A 15,308-nucleotide genomic window follows, 5' to 3' on the forward strand; every position below is an offset into this window, starting at 1 on the left:
GTTCAGGGTCTTCCCCTGAGCCACAGAAGGCCAGGGTCTGGCAGTTTCTAATCATCCTTTAGCCCAGATTTGATTTGTCTTCCTGGGAAGGCACATTCCCCCAAATGCAGCGTCTCACCTGAGCGAGGACGCCTCTGGCTCCCAGCAGAGCCAAGTCTGCATGGGACACCTGGTCAGCATCAGTGCACCGGGCCAGCAGAGAAAATGGCCCATCGTCTGCTTCGGGTTCCCCGGGCCAGATCATGAGAGCCCCTTAATCAGGTGAGAGTCCCGCCTACCTGCAGGTGGGCAGCTCTGGACTTTGATTCTGACACTTGGGACCTAGGCCTGGCTCCACCCTGTTCCTGAGGGACTGGGGGCAGCTTGGAATGCCACTGGCCCTGCAATCACATTCCATTCCCAGTGATGATAACCCCTGGAATGACACTGGCCCTGCAATCACATTCCATTCCCACTGATGATAACGGCAGGTGCTGTTTGTGAAACCCCACTCCACTGGGACCAGGTGCTCAGCTGTGAACCTGGGAGAGGAAACCGTGACTCTGGACTGGACCATGGGCAGGAGCCAGGTGCTCCTCCTCCCCAGGGCACCTTGGGAGGCTGGGCCTGCTTCAGTTCCTGGGGGCAGGGAGCCGCCCCGTCCATGGCAGAGCCTCCTAGAGGCAGGATCCCCGCTCCCGGCCTCGGTCCCGGTCTCACTGCTCACAGACCCTCCCTGGGCCTCAGTTTCACCATCTGTAGAGGGGCATCTGGGCTGTCCCAGGGGCCCCGTCACCATGGTTGCATTTCTCTGTTTTTCTCATCACCTGCCAGAGACCCCTGACCTCACCCACTCCTCAAGCCACAGCCTGGGCCGGTTCTTTGCCCCCTGCCTGCCTGGCTGGGCCATGCCTCTGTCCCCCAGGCAGCTGTCCATTTGCACCTGCAATGGAGGAGAGGAGAGGGGGGTCCCCCTGCCTGTGCTCATGCTTGACACCAGCTTCCTGCACAGCAGCACCCAGCTGTCCCCAACCTGCTGAAGCAGAGAAGGCCTGGCTGGGGGGTAGAGGGAAGGGGTGCTGGTGTCCTGGAGACCCCAGCTGGGGAGAGGGAAGCTCCGGGCTGGAGGCAGAGCTTTGGGCCCAGAGGAAACAGGAAAGCGCAGAGGTGCGTGGGGAGGGTCTGGGCCCCACGCGGAGGCAGAGGGAGTGTGTCTGCTGATGCTGCCCTGTGGACAGAGTGTCTCCTGACCTCTCTGTTCCCCGTGGCCTCTGCCCAGCGGCTTTTGCCCACCATCTGTGGCTTCTCCACCTGCCCCAGGGGTCCTTTGTGCACGGTGCCCTGTGCTGGATAAAAGGGGCTGTTGCGATGGAGTAGCAGTTTGTTTATGGCGAGGCCCCGGCCCCCACAGCTGGGGAAACTCCCGAGTGGGTTGTGAGTCCCCCTGTTCTGCCAAAGACTCAGAACTTTACTCTGGAAGGACCCAAATTCCCCTGTCCCTTCTGGGGAACGGGCCACGGCAGCAGGAACTGAAGTCTGCACTAGTTCTGGGCTGGTGCAGGCTGCCTGGCCGGGGAGGGAGGAGGGGCAGAGCAGCAAGAGTGCCAGTGAGCACCTGCTGTATGCCTGGCTGGGCCGGGGCTGGGGGGCGGGCAGAGGTCAGATGCAGCCCCTGCTCTTGGGGGAGTTTGAAGCTGGTGAGGCTGGAGGAGCAAGGCCTGGTCCACATAGGGACGTGCAGGTGAGATAAAGGGCAGCGAGGCCCAGAGTGGGGAGAGGATGCTACTGGACAACTTGGAAGGCTGCCTGGAGGAGGAGGCCATTGAGCTGGGCGTTGTGGGTGGGAGGATTTATACCAAGAGAAGGAGGGCCAGGCGTTCCTCATGAGCAAAGGGCTTAGCAAAGGTGGAGAGGACAGAATGTGCAGAGATAAATGAGGGAAACAGTGTGAAACGCTGGAGGATGAAAGAGCCTGGAGGTGCCCTGGCCGGTGTGGCTCAGTGGATAGAGCGTTGGTCTGTGGACTGAAGGGTCCCGGGTTCAATTCCGGTCAAGGGCATGTACCTTGGTTGTGGGCACATCCCCAGTAGGAGGTGTGCAGGAGGCAGCTGAATCGATGTTTCTCTCTCGTCGATGTTTCTAACTCTCTATCCCTCTCCCTCTGCCTTTCTCTCTGTAAAAAATCAATAAAATATATATTTTTTTAAAAATAAAAGACAAATCATCTCACTCCTTAAAAAAAAAAAAAAAGAAAGAGCCTGGAGGTGACCCCAGGAGAGCAAGCTTCGTGAAGACAGGGCGTGTCTCTCTGCCCACCACCCTGTGTCCCCGCTTTCAGCACGGTGCCTGGCACACAGCCAGCTTTCCATGAGGCTTGTCAGAGCAAACGCGGGACCGAAGGAGGAGGAGGTGAGCCTGAGCAGGGGCCTCGGTGGAGAAACCTCGGAGGCCAGCACACCTCTCGGCCTCCCTTGGGAGGTCGCGGAGACCAGGGACATTTTCAGGTGGTTTCCTCACCAGGGATTAACCGGCTTATTCCTCCAGCCGTGAAATGGCTTCTAAGGGACCTTCCAGATGGTGACCCGGAGCCTGGGCCTGTGATAAGAGCCGCTGTGTGGACTCCGCGACCCGGAGGTCTGGCAGGGGAATCAGGACTGCTCCCTGGAGGAGAGCTCTGTGGAGGGGCTCCCGGGGATGGGGAGCTCCTGGTGGAGGAAAGACAAGGGCACAGGCAGGGAAACAAACCAGACGCAGGCCTGTTAGAGCAGTCAAAGGGGAATTGGGTCTGCGTGGGAGGAAGCGGCCATGGTGCTCCCTGCCTCAACACCTCTGACTGGTGGGAGTCCACACCCCCACCTCCCCACCCTGCTTCAGCCTGGTCCTTTACCCTGAAAGGGAGGGAGGGAGGGCTCCTGCCCCACCCCTGGCTCTCCTGTGGGCTGGGCTGGGACCAGGGATGCTGCTGTCACAACACCAAGAACTTCGTCCCGGGCTGCAGAGCAGGGGACCAGTTACTGGGGTTGCTGGGGTGGAAGCAATTTATCATCTTCAAAGTGCACATGACAGTGTCACTGCGATGGCTAAAGTTTTCACCCCAGGTCACTGCCGTGTCAGCCGAGGCTCCAGGGGGGTGCAAGCACTTGCCTGGGGTCTCAGGTAGCATTGGGTAAGGATCTAGTCTTTTGTCTGCTCGGCTCCATCCTCTCACAGCTGAAGCTAGACTCGTCCTGCCTGCCCAGGGGGGCTGAGATGTGAAGGCCTCAAATGCTTTTACCACCCCCCAACCCCAAAACATGTCCCGCTCCCCTGTCCCAAGGGCCTGACCTGCTCACTGATGAGTCAGTTGTTCTGACTCATTGTCAGTCTGCTTGATTCCTCAAGTCAGAACCTCAAGGGTCATCCCTCAACTCCCATGTTCAATCAGCAAGACCTGCTGAGTCAGCCCCCTGGATGTATCTTGAATTCATTTGCTTCTCAACATCCACATGGCCACCCCCTCCATCTCTCCGCTGGACAGGGCTCCCCACGCAGCACCCGGCTTCCAGGCTTGCCCTCTAGTCGGTCCTTCTCCGAATGCCCAGCGATCTTCCCAAAACACAAATCCCCGCTCTCAAAAATCCTTCAATGCCGCCCATTGTTCTCAGGATGAAGTCCAGATTCCTACCAACTTCTCCAGCCTCAACTTCTGCCCCCACACACCATGTCACTTTGCTCTAGCCATGCCAGCCTTCTTTCGGTTCCTGGAAAATGCCAGGCTCTCAGTGACACCCAAGCCTTTGTACAGGCTGTTCTTCCTGTCTAGAACACTCTCTCACACCCCACTTCCTTCCATTCCCACCCTCCTTTGGATCGCAGCGTAAACCCTCACTTCCTCCCTTCAGCCCCCACTTTCCTCTGTGTCCTCACAGGTCACAAACTTCCTTATCACGCTCTTCCCACTGCATTGTGATTGTTGGTTTATTGCTGCATACTCCTTGAAAATAGGATCTCTTTTATGTTCCAACTTGTACCTACAGGACTTAGCACCCAGTACTCAATAAAATGTGTTTATTTAATGGATGCAGAGGTGATTGAGTGGATAGATGGATGGAAGGAAGGAAGGATGGAAAAAAGAAAGGATGGATGCATGGGTGAAAGAAGGATGGATGAGTGAATGGGTTTATGGATGATGGACAGATGGATGAAAGGAAAGATGGATGGATGGATGGATGGATGGATGGATGGGTTGATGGATGATGGACAGATGGATGGAAGGACAGATGGATAAATGGATGGAAGGGAGGAAAGATGGATGGATAGATGGATGGGTTGATGGATGATGGACAGATGGATGGAAGGACAGATGGATAAATGGATGGAAGGAAGGAAAGATGGATGGATAGATGGATGGGTTGATGGATGATGGACAGATGGATGGAAAGTAAGATGGATAAATGGATGGAAGGGAGGAAAGATGGATGGATGGATGGACAGACGGATGGGTGAATGGGTTGATGGATGATGGATCGATGCATGGACACTTACAAGCTTCTGAACTACAACATGAGCCCAGCTTGCATTCCAACCAGGGGCTCCTTCACCCCAGGACTAACTATTTTTGGTCCAGTGCGTCCTGCCAGTTCATGAGACACACCTGAGTCCTCCTGCCATGGGTGAGGTAGAGGAACACGAACAAGGCACTCTGGCTCCACGTCCATCTGGTTCACAGCTTCCTTGTGGTTTGGCCACTTCTGCCTCCTGCCAAACCTAAACTGTTTCAGCAGTGGCTTTCCACGCCTCTCCTTCTTCAGACTGCAGCTTAAACCCTCACGTCCTTCTTCAGCTCCCGCTTTCCTCTTTCCTCATTCCTTCTGCATCCCCAAAGGGCATCCTCCCCTCAGTTACACTCCCACGTCTCAGCTCTTCACACCCTCTCATCCCACGTTCCCCTTCCCCTCTGCTGACGACCTGGTCCAGTCTCTTTGCTCCCATAACACCTCTCCTTGACCCCAGCACCCCTTCCTCCTAACACCCAACACGCTGCCCCCCTATTTCTCCTTTTACTCATGACCAAACTTCTCCGACGTGTTGTGTACACCTCCCACAACTATTTCCTCTCTGCCCACTTGTGATTTAATTCTTAGTAATGTGGTTTCTGGCCCCGAGATTCTAGGGACACCACTCTCTCTGGGCCTCGCAAACCTCGACGGCCACTCCCTGGACATGCCAACCCCTCACAAAGGGCACCGTGGGGCAGTGGTTACCAGCAGATGTTCTGGAAGCATGATCTACAGCTGTGGTCCCAGTCCCTCTTCTGCCTGTTCCTGGTTGTGTGACCAAGGACAATTCTATGAACCTCACTCTCTTCATCTGTACTTTTATTGATTTCAGAGAGGAAGGGAGAGGGAGAGAGAGACAGAAACATCAATGATGAGAGAGAATCATTTATTAGGTGCCCCCTACACACGCCCTACTGGGGATCGAGCTTGCAACCTGGGCATGTGCCCTGACTGGGAATCGAACCGTGACCTCCTGGTTGATGGATCGAGGCTCAACCACTGAGCTACACCGGCTGGGCCCATTTGCCTCCTTCTTCTTTTTTTTTTTTTTTTTAAATATATATTTTATTGATTTTTTACAGAGAGGAAGGGAGAGGGATAGAGAGCCAGAAACATCGATGAGAGAGAAACATCGATCAGCTGCCTCCTGCACACCCCCTACTGGGGATGTGCCCTCAAACAAGGTACATGCCCTTGACTGGAATCGAACCTGGGACCCTTCAGTCCGTAGGCCGACGCTCTGTCCACTGAGCCAAACCGGTCACGGCCCATTTGCCTTCTTGATATCCCTCCCACAGGATTCAGAACGTGGTTCTGTCCCAGGTGAGCTCTTTGTGGTCTCTTTTCTGTACCATCCTTGAGCTCTCACCGCGGTCTAGGTGGGTCCTCAGCAGTTCCATCTGTGAGTCTGTATTGTCTTCACCACAGGCCTAGGCAGTGAGAACTATCAGCCACAGTTTACAGATGAGGAAACGGGACCAACCACAGTGGTTAAGAAATTGGCCCAAGGACACACGGAGCTGGCAAGTGGCGGAAGGCTGCCTGGAGCTCTGTCCTGGGGTTTGTTTTCTCCTGGAGCAACCCTCTCTCCCTCCCTGACGTCATCCACGCAGGCCTTTGGCCTTGGGGTGGACTCTCCCTAAATCTCTGTCCTCAGCCTTGACTAGTGACTGATCAAATACACCCTCCTGGCCTCCTCTTGCCTGTACTGGCCGATGCCTTAGGTCTCTCTACCTTGGGGTCCAGCCAGCTCTGTGCAGACTGTGGGCTACTGAGGAGTAGAAATCTGTTCCCTCATGGTTCACTCAGCCCCAAGGACAAAAAAGGCAAGACCAAGTTCCGTCTCAACCAACTTCCCCTTTTTCAGTTCAGGCCAGCGTCATTCCTCACCTCCTCATCTGCCCCACTGGTCTGGAACGTTACCCTTACTCATTCCTCGCCTCCAGCCCCCACAGCGCATCAGGCCCAGACTGTGCTCAGTGATGTCTTGGGGTGATGCTCAGCTTTTTCACTTCCTCCTCATTCTCAGTGGCTCAGCCCAAATCCTTCACAGTACCTACAACTTTCCTCCTCTCTGGTCCCTCCTGACCCTGTCAGCCTGTATGCCCGTGTCTTACAGGTCTTTCTCAAGGGCTGCTCTCACTCCATACAGCCCTCCTTACGATCACTGGCTCCCTGCTTCCCTCCTCCTCCACTTGAAACTCATCAGGCCCATCTTTAAGCCCTACCATCAGTCTGATCCATTCCCCCTATTTGTCTCATCTTGTAGCTCCCCGAAGTTCAACTTCCGTGAGGGTCAGTGTGGTCCCCCACTAGTGACTTGCTTTGCTGCTCCTGTCCTCCGCTTTTCTGGACTAGCCACCCCTAGAACCAAATTCTATCCATGGCTCATATGTGACATGCCATAGAAGGTTAAGCAAGAGGTCACTGCTAGGCCAGGGGCCAGGAACAGACCCTCAGTCAGGTAACCAACTGGGTGTGAATTTAGCTCTGTCATCAGTGAGCTGTGAGACTTCAAGCAAGACATTTTTCTCCAAGCCTCAGTTTCCACATCTGCAAAATGAAATAACAATAACAACTACATTAGAAGGTTTCAGTTGGTGCTGCCTTAGTGCATATATGTGGCGAATAGCCCATGTTCCTGACTTTATTTTTTTTTTTTTTTGAGGACTTTCTATCAAATTTATTACCAAAACTGCCTTTTACTTCAGTACAGGAAAGGGCTTGTCTGAATGACAATAAGCTATCAATCCAGAAAGTATGCATGTGGACACAGGTTTATATATTGATGAGAGTAATTTTATTTTATTTTATTTTATTTTTTGCTGTGTAGGGATGTTCCTGACTTTAAATGGCATCTCTATGCCAATGACTCCCAAATTTCTCTCACCAACTGCCTACTCCACGCGTTGAACAGGCATCGCCCACCCACCAAGTCTGAAGCTGGATTTCTGATTCCCTCCACCCCCACACCAGCTCCTCCCCCGTTCTTTACCAGCCCCTTCCTTCCAGTTGCTAGAGCCAGAAACCAGGGTGCCATCTTGACGCCTCTTTCTCTCACCCCCACTTCCCATCTGCCTTCAGCACCCATCCAGAGCCCATCATCTCTCCCCTCCGCTGCCTCCCGGCAGTCTCCTGCCTCCATCCTTGCCCCTGCAATCTCTTCTCGGCGTGGTGGCCACAGGGCACTGGAGTGTGCTCTGTTCATAACACCCGTGGCTCTCCATCGCACTCAGAGGAAAAGCCAAAGACCCTACAGTGACCTGGAGACCCTATATGCTCTTCCCCCCGCCCTTTCCCTTCCTGCTTCGCCTGGGCCACTCTGGCCTCCTCACTGTGCCTCAACCACCCAGGCACATGCTCACCTTTGATGCTCGCACATTCTGTCCTTTCAGCCTAGAATGTTCTTTCCCTGGGTACCTGTGTGACTCGCTTTTTCACCTCCTGCAAATCTTTGCTTCAATGTCACCTTTCAATAGAACCCACCCTATTTAAGATCGCAACCTCCCCACCTCTTCCTCCGCTCTAGTTTTTCTTTCTTGCTCTAATACCTACCACTCTTTACTATATTTGCTTATTCTGTCTGCTGTTTGTTGCCTGCCTCCCACCTGCACGGAATGTAGCTCCATGGGACAGAGGCCTTTGTCCCTTCCGTTCACTGAAGCATATTCCCTGGCACATGGCAGACCCTGCATTCCTGCATGTTGGTTCCGTGAGTGGGTGCATCAGTGGCTGGTATTGCTCCTGAAACTGAGTCCGTAAACCCTTCTCATTGAGCCTCATTCTTACCGTTGTTCTTGTCTCCATCCCTCTCGAGCCTGGGCTTCAGGACTCCATCTGGGCTCCCCCTCCAGGCCTGTAAACCAGTTCCTTTCACTCACTGCTAGAGTCCAACTCTCTTTCCTGGGGCCATTTCTCCAAGTTATTTCACAGGCAGGCCTTGGCCTCCCCACCCACTGGGACAATTCAGGCTGCCGAGTGACCAAGGGACCAGTTCAAGGCTCATCCCTCAGGGTGCAAAGCAGACCCTTCCTGTAGAAGTCAGAAGTCCGCTGCAGCCTGCCTTGGGGGCGGGGGAGGGGGGCCCTTCCTGCCACCGCGAACCCTCTGTGCTCCCAGGAAGGTGTTTTCAGCACCAGGGTCAGCGCTAAGAGCCTGGCCCCCGGGAAAGGAGACTATGGAACCCTTTCTAAGGAGCCTGTGGATCTGGCCTTTTTAAAAGACTTGGGGATCCCCCCGCCCCATTCCCTTCCAACCTCAGCCACTGCAGAAAAGCCAGCAAGGGAAGGGCCATCAGCATTTGGCGACTTAACATGTGGCGCAGTCCTACCAAGATCATGGCTCTCCCAGGGGCGCTGAGGGTGCAGGCTGCTGCTGAGCAGGGTCCATCTAGACTGGGGAAGCAGGGGCCCCCAGGGGAGACTCAGGCCCCCCACCGTTTCTAGAGAGAAGCAGGCATCTCAGTAGCCTCTCGGCCAGGGCCAGTCGGCTGTGGCTTGTCCTTCCACACGCAGGGCCTTCCCCCTCAGCCCCACTGGCTTGCCCCAGGGTCCTCCCTCCTTCTTGCCTTGCCCTCCTCCTTTCAGATCTCCCGACTCCTTGCTTTTTTATTTTTCAGTGAAACTAAAGCTGTCTAATCTAGCTCCACAAATGATTTGGTGTTTTGATTGGGATCACTTTGAATGTATAGATTTACGTAGGGAGCTGGTCGCCTTTCCCCTCCATTTTCTATCTACTCCTTGGAGTCCTTCTCACCATCCAATCCCTCCTCCCCCAGCCAGCGCCTCCTCCTTCCTGCCCTCCCCATGGGCCGCAGTCTGGGGAGCGGGTGCTCAGCTCTCTGCATTGGGTTCATTAAGGATGTGCTCCCGAGGGAGATGGGTGTGGAGTGGGAGCGTGAGGGTGGGGAAGGGATGGCAGCCCGGCAAAGGTGTGACTTCAGGCAACGTCCCAGGAGGTAGCTTCCGCCTGACCACACGGGGGCGCCTGAGTTCAGGTTAGAAGTGAAAGCAGCTGAAGGGAGTGGGGCTCTGCGTGGGGCACCAGCATTGTTATTCACACCAGGTACCCACCACCAGGTGGAGAGGTAACCACCACCCACTGAGGTCCCTCCTCATCCATCCCTCCGTGGACTAATGGAAACTGAACTAACTGGGCGTTCATTAGCCCCATGCGTTTCTTCATAGCTTACTAACAAATGCGTGTATGTCCTTAAACATATATAGCAGTGTTTATGCGTGTTTTTAAGCCTTATATTAATACTAGAGGCCCAATGCATGAAATTCTTGCAAGGGGCTCGGCCCTCACACCCGCAGCTTCATTCGGAAGGTCATCCAGAAGGACTTCTGGAAGGATGTCCGGTCTAATTAGCATAGTATGCTAATATTATTATAGATTATCCTACTGTGTCTGGACATCCACATCTAGCCGTGTTGAACTTGAGAGTCACGTGTGTTGACAGGTGCCCATGTATTTTTTTCTTTTCACCATGGTGAGCTAGTCCATACAATACTATTGATTATATAGTTATAATAATGATATAATTATATAATATACTACTATATAATGTAATTATGCCACAATTAACAGAAAAGAATGGGGTCTCTGGAGTTGGACTGCCTGCTGACTTAGTCACTTACTAGCTCTGTGACTTTGGGTAAAAATATTTCATCTCTCTGTGCGTCGGGACTTCCACCTGGAATATAGGACTCGGATTAGCAGGGTTTATCTTACAGCTGGGACTGAAATTAAATGAGAAAATTCTTTCAAAGTCTCACAGGGGTGTGGGACGGGGACTGTGAGCTTCGCAAGGAGCGGACACTGTCCCCAGAGCACTTGATCCAGTGCAGGCTTCCTGGGTGGGGAGGGGGGGGGGGTCCAGGCTTGGCCTGGGAGCAATTTTTGGACCAGGCTGTGATGGTGAAGGGTCAGAGGGGTTCAGAGGTGATGTGGACACATCTGTACAGATGACCACTTTTAGTCTCTGACAGCCCTTTGAGGGAGTTAAGTATTTTTCACCAGGATATGCCTTGGAATGCAGGCCCCCACATGGGTGGGTGGGCTTCCCATAAATTAGAAAGCCCTGGGAGACAGACGCCAGGTCGCCCGTGCCAATGGACATAGTGGCCTTTCCCCTCTTTGACTACCTCCCAGGACACGTGGTGGTCATGGGGGCACAAAGGGGAATGAGAGACACACATGCCTGCCCTCGCGGATCTACGGAAGCGCAGTGAAACAAGCAGGTATAGCTGAGTGGCCTGAGGGATTTGCTAGGCACAGAGGGGGTGAGTCTCAATAGCAGAGAATCTTCATTAGACTAAGAAGTCAGGGAAGGCCTCCCGGAGGAAGCGACCTCTAAGCTGATGAGTAGGAGTTGGCCAGGAGAACAGTAAAGGGAGAAGTTATTCCAACAGGGGAACAGCTCGTACAATGGCTCAGAGGTGCGAGAGAGAAGGTTGACTTGAGAATATAAGAAAATGTGTGGCCAAAAGTGTTGGGGAGTGAGAACAGGGGGACCAGCAAGGAGAAACGAGGCTGGAGCCAGAGAACCAATGGAAATCCTCCAGGAAAACAACGACAGAAAGTGCACATGTCATCTGTGCAAAAATGCCAGATTCCTGTGCCAACAGGCCCAGGTTACCCTGGTCAGGCTTCTGGGCTTAGGGGGTAAATGAAAGACTGGTTGATCCAGACCATCTGGCAAACGGCTGGTGCTCGGTACTGTCCATATTCCCCCGATTTACTTCCTTGTCTGCTAAAGTGAGCAGCGGCATATCTGAGCCATCAGAACGCCTGAACGCCAACGTGGTTCAGAGAAACTACAAAGTGTTTCTTCTTTCCAACCCCATTCAGTGAGAAGTCCACGTCAACCCACAGACAGCTAGCCAAGCTAAGGCTGACCTCGATTCCGTCTGCAAAGAGAGCGCATGCAGAGGGCCCAGGTACATCATGGAAAGCCCATGTATCCCAGGTGCGGAATGTTTCCGAGCCTTTTATCAGCATCCTGCAGGTCCTGGCGGGTCATTCCTACTGCGTCCAGGAAACAGCACACTTTTTCTTCCTGGTGGCTCCATCCGTCAGGATAGGCGAGCTTATACTGCAATACCAGCTCACCTCAGATTCCCCGGGGCTTAAAACCACAAGGTTGGTTGTTGTCCACGGAGATTAGCTGAGGCTCTTTCCGTGGCTGGAGGCCGGAGTCACATTCACTGGGGAACTCTAGATAATGGTGCTATCATTTTCTGGCATGTGGCCAGGGGCTGGGCCTGAGGGACCAAGGTTTTCTCACTTTTCTCAATTAAAGGTGGAATGTTGTGACACACGTTATTTCCACTCCCAGCTCACCGGCCAGAAGTGGTCATTAGGCCACCACCACCCCTCCCCTCCCCGCCAAGGGAGGGGCACCCTTCCTCCGTGCCCAGAGGGCAGGAAGCCAGAAATTCTCAGGAACCCTGACTACTGCAGTCTCCCAGGATCTGAAAACTCATCAGCTTTCCGTTCTGTCCAAGTCTAAGAGTCAGACGTCGTGCTGGTCTGGTTTTAAGGAACCAGGACTCGAGAGTTTTGACCTTGCCAAGTTCAAAAGCAATTTAGAAGGAAAAGTTACATGGACTTGAACAGCAACTGTTAGCTTAGGGGGAAAAAATATACAAATTATTCTTTTTTAAAAAAATATATTTTATTGATTTTTTACAGAGAGGAAGGGAGAGGGATAGAGAGTCAGAAACATCGATGAGAGAGTAACATCGATCAGCTGCCTCCTGCACACCCCGCACTGGGGTTGTGCCCGCAACCAAGGTACATGCCCTTGACCGGAATCGAACCTGGGACCTTTCAGTCTGCAGGCTGACGCTCTATCCACTGAGCCACACCGGCCAGGGCTACAAATTATTCTTATCTGCCTAATGACACTAGGACATGTTTTCACCCTACTTTACTGAAAACTAAGACGACTGCGTTTCTTTATAGAAGTCCTATAATTCTATAGTCTCGTTCGGATATCCATTAACAAAAGCCAATGGGACTGGGATGTTTCAAACCCTCTGTAAATAACTATTGCACAGTCGGAGGTTCTATTTACCCAGAGCTCGCCAGCGACATGTCCTTTTTCTAAGTGTTTAGCAAGGATTATCTCATGACGTCCTCACCCACGAGGTAAGCTGTTACTATTCCCACTCTACAGAGGTGAATGAAGACTGAGGCCCAGAGGGGTTAAGCAACTTGCCCAAAGTCACACAGCCAGACAGCCCCATGCTCTATTCCCTTCCTGTTTGCTAAAAGCAGATACTTGCTACAAACAACTCCAGTCTGTCCTCTGGGGGCAGCAGATCCCTTGTAGGTGGGAGAGGGGCCTCTCTTCCAAAACATGACCAGCTCTGAAATTCTCCCGGCTGCAGAGGCAGCACCTCCCCCCAGAGGTGAGTCTGGCTGCTGACGCTTGCAGGAAAAGCCAGCCTGGCACCAGATCTTTTTTTAAACCCCAGCAGCCGAAACAGTATCCAAGAAAGCACGTGACTGAACAGAAGCGAATGAGGCCTGTGTTGTCGAACACCCGGGAACAACAAGGCATGTGCATACACACACACACACACACACACACACGCACGCACACACACACACACACGCACACACACACACATACGCACACACCGTGGCTCCCAGCACCTCTTATCCAGCTTCATGCTGGAAATTCCCGGCTATTCATGTCTTTGTTTTTTTTCTGTCTGGCCTCACCCTTTCTGGGGAATGTACACAGAACACGAGGGTGGGGTGGGGTGGGGTGGGGCGGAGGGTACTAATGGCAAAGGGCAGAGAATGAAAAGGCTGTAGGGCACTGCTGCCGAAGGGACTGTACGCCGTGGGCAGGTGGGAGTGGGGTGGCCTGGTGCAGGGGCTCTAACACCTTGGCTAGGCACCAGATCTCCTAATGTGGAGGGCAGTGCAGGGCGGAGGCAGGGAGAGAGAAGAGGGAAAAGGTGGGGACGGAGGCAATAGCTTGAAGGTGCAGATCCCCAGCCCGCCCCGCCCTGGAGTCTGAGTGCAGTAGGTCTGAAATGGGACTCAGGGGGTCTGTGCTTTTTTTTTTTTTTTTTTTTTTTAATATATTTTTACTGATTTCAGAGAGGAAAGGAGAGGAAGAGAGAGATAGGGGTCTGTACTTTGAGGAATCAGTGGCTCCCACTTTCAGAAACAGTGATGAAGATTCCAGGTCTGAAGGAAGACTTCGGGTCACATTGTTATGGGAGAAAAACATGCCCCGTCTTTCCCCGTTGCTAGTGGGAGTGAGGTTCTTGGGGTGCCGCTGGAAGAAGCCTTCCTGGGGGTCCCCGTGGGGGATGAGATTTGGGAGAAAGCTTTGTTTCCGTGGAATGACGCCCCTGGGTTTCCAAAGGCCCATTGCCCTTGGTCCAGTCCTGGAAGTGCCACCGGCGTTTCAGTGGCGCTGAAGCAACGCCAGGGCCCAGTTTCCTTGCCGTGTGGGAGCCGGGGCCAGTCCAGCATCAGGCCAGTTACCGCCTATTAGTGCGTTGTTGTGGGGTCCATATGGCCGTGGGCCGTGTGGGCAAATGCAGGGAAGCAGGAGCAAAAGAGCTCACAAGAGAGCAAACTCCTTTGTTTGGGGGGGCTGAGTATTGAGGGCTTGCAGTGGCCTCTGCTCCAGGTGACTGGCAGTAAGCCCTCTGCCACCCCAACTTTCCTGGGCATGTGTTTATCTTCCCTTTGCCCAGTCCCCTCCCCCCCAGGGAACATGCCTATGATGTCTGGCCTTCCCTCCGCTCCTTTCCTATTATTAATAACTAGCTAATTATAATGCTGTCAATATCCTGGCCCAGCTGCGGACAGGCTGTGTGACCTTTGGGCAAGGTGCATATCTTTGCAGAGCTTTACTTCAGTCATCGGTAAGATGGGGCCCCTCATGCAAAAAGAATTCAGCACAGCCCACCTGGTGTGGGCTGGATGTTGACCTATGAACCAGGAGGTCATGGTTCGATTTCTGGTCAGGGCACGTGCCCAGGTTGTGGGCTCGATCCCCAGTAGAGGGTGTGCAGGAGGCAGCTGATCAATGATTCTCTCTCACCATTGATGTTTCTACCTTTCCCTCTCCTTTCCACTCAGAAATCAATTAAAAATATTAAAAAAAAAAAAAAAAGAATTTAGGCCGAGACCGGTTTGGCTCAGTGGATAGAGCGTCGGCCTGCGGACTGAAGGGTCCCGGGTTCGATTCCGGTCAAGGGCATGTACCTTGGTTGCAGGCACATCCTCAGTGGGGGGTGTGCAGGAGGCAGCTGATCGATGTTTCTCTCTCATCGATGTTTCTAGCTCTCTATCCCTCTCCCTTCCTCTCTGTGAAATATCAATAAAATATATTTAAAAAAAAAAAAAAGAATTTAGGACATTGGCTGGCCCATGGTAAACAGGAAACAAACAATGGCTATTATTATTATTATTATTATTAATCTCAGAGCAAAGATTTCAGAGGCCCCCAAGTCTCTATCAAACTCTGCGTTAATTGTGGAAATTGTGTCAGCTAAAGTTTAGCTCTGTAACTAAAAGAGAAAACAAATCACAAATGGGACTGGGATGTTTCAAACCCTGGGGAAGGGACTGAGCCAGAACAGAGGGCACACTCCCCCGAGCCAGCCTCTTCCTTAAGCAACTGATAAGACAGGGACAAATATGTTCATTTCAGAGCCTCTGTTGGTGTTTCATGTTGCTGGGAGCGTGATGTTGGGGAGCGGTTGAGGGGGCTGGAACCCTGCCTCGGGCAGAGCTCCTTCTGGGGGTGGGAGT

The sequence above is a fragment of the Plecotus auritus genome (assembly GCF_963455305.1).
Source record: "Plecotus auritus genome assembly, chromosome: 10".
Lineage (NCBI taxonomy): Eukaryota > Metazoa > Chordata > Mammalia > Chiroptera > Vespertilionidae > Plecotus > Plecotus auritus.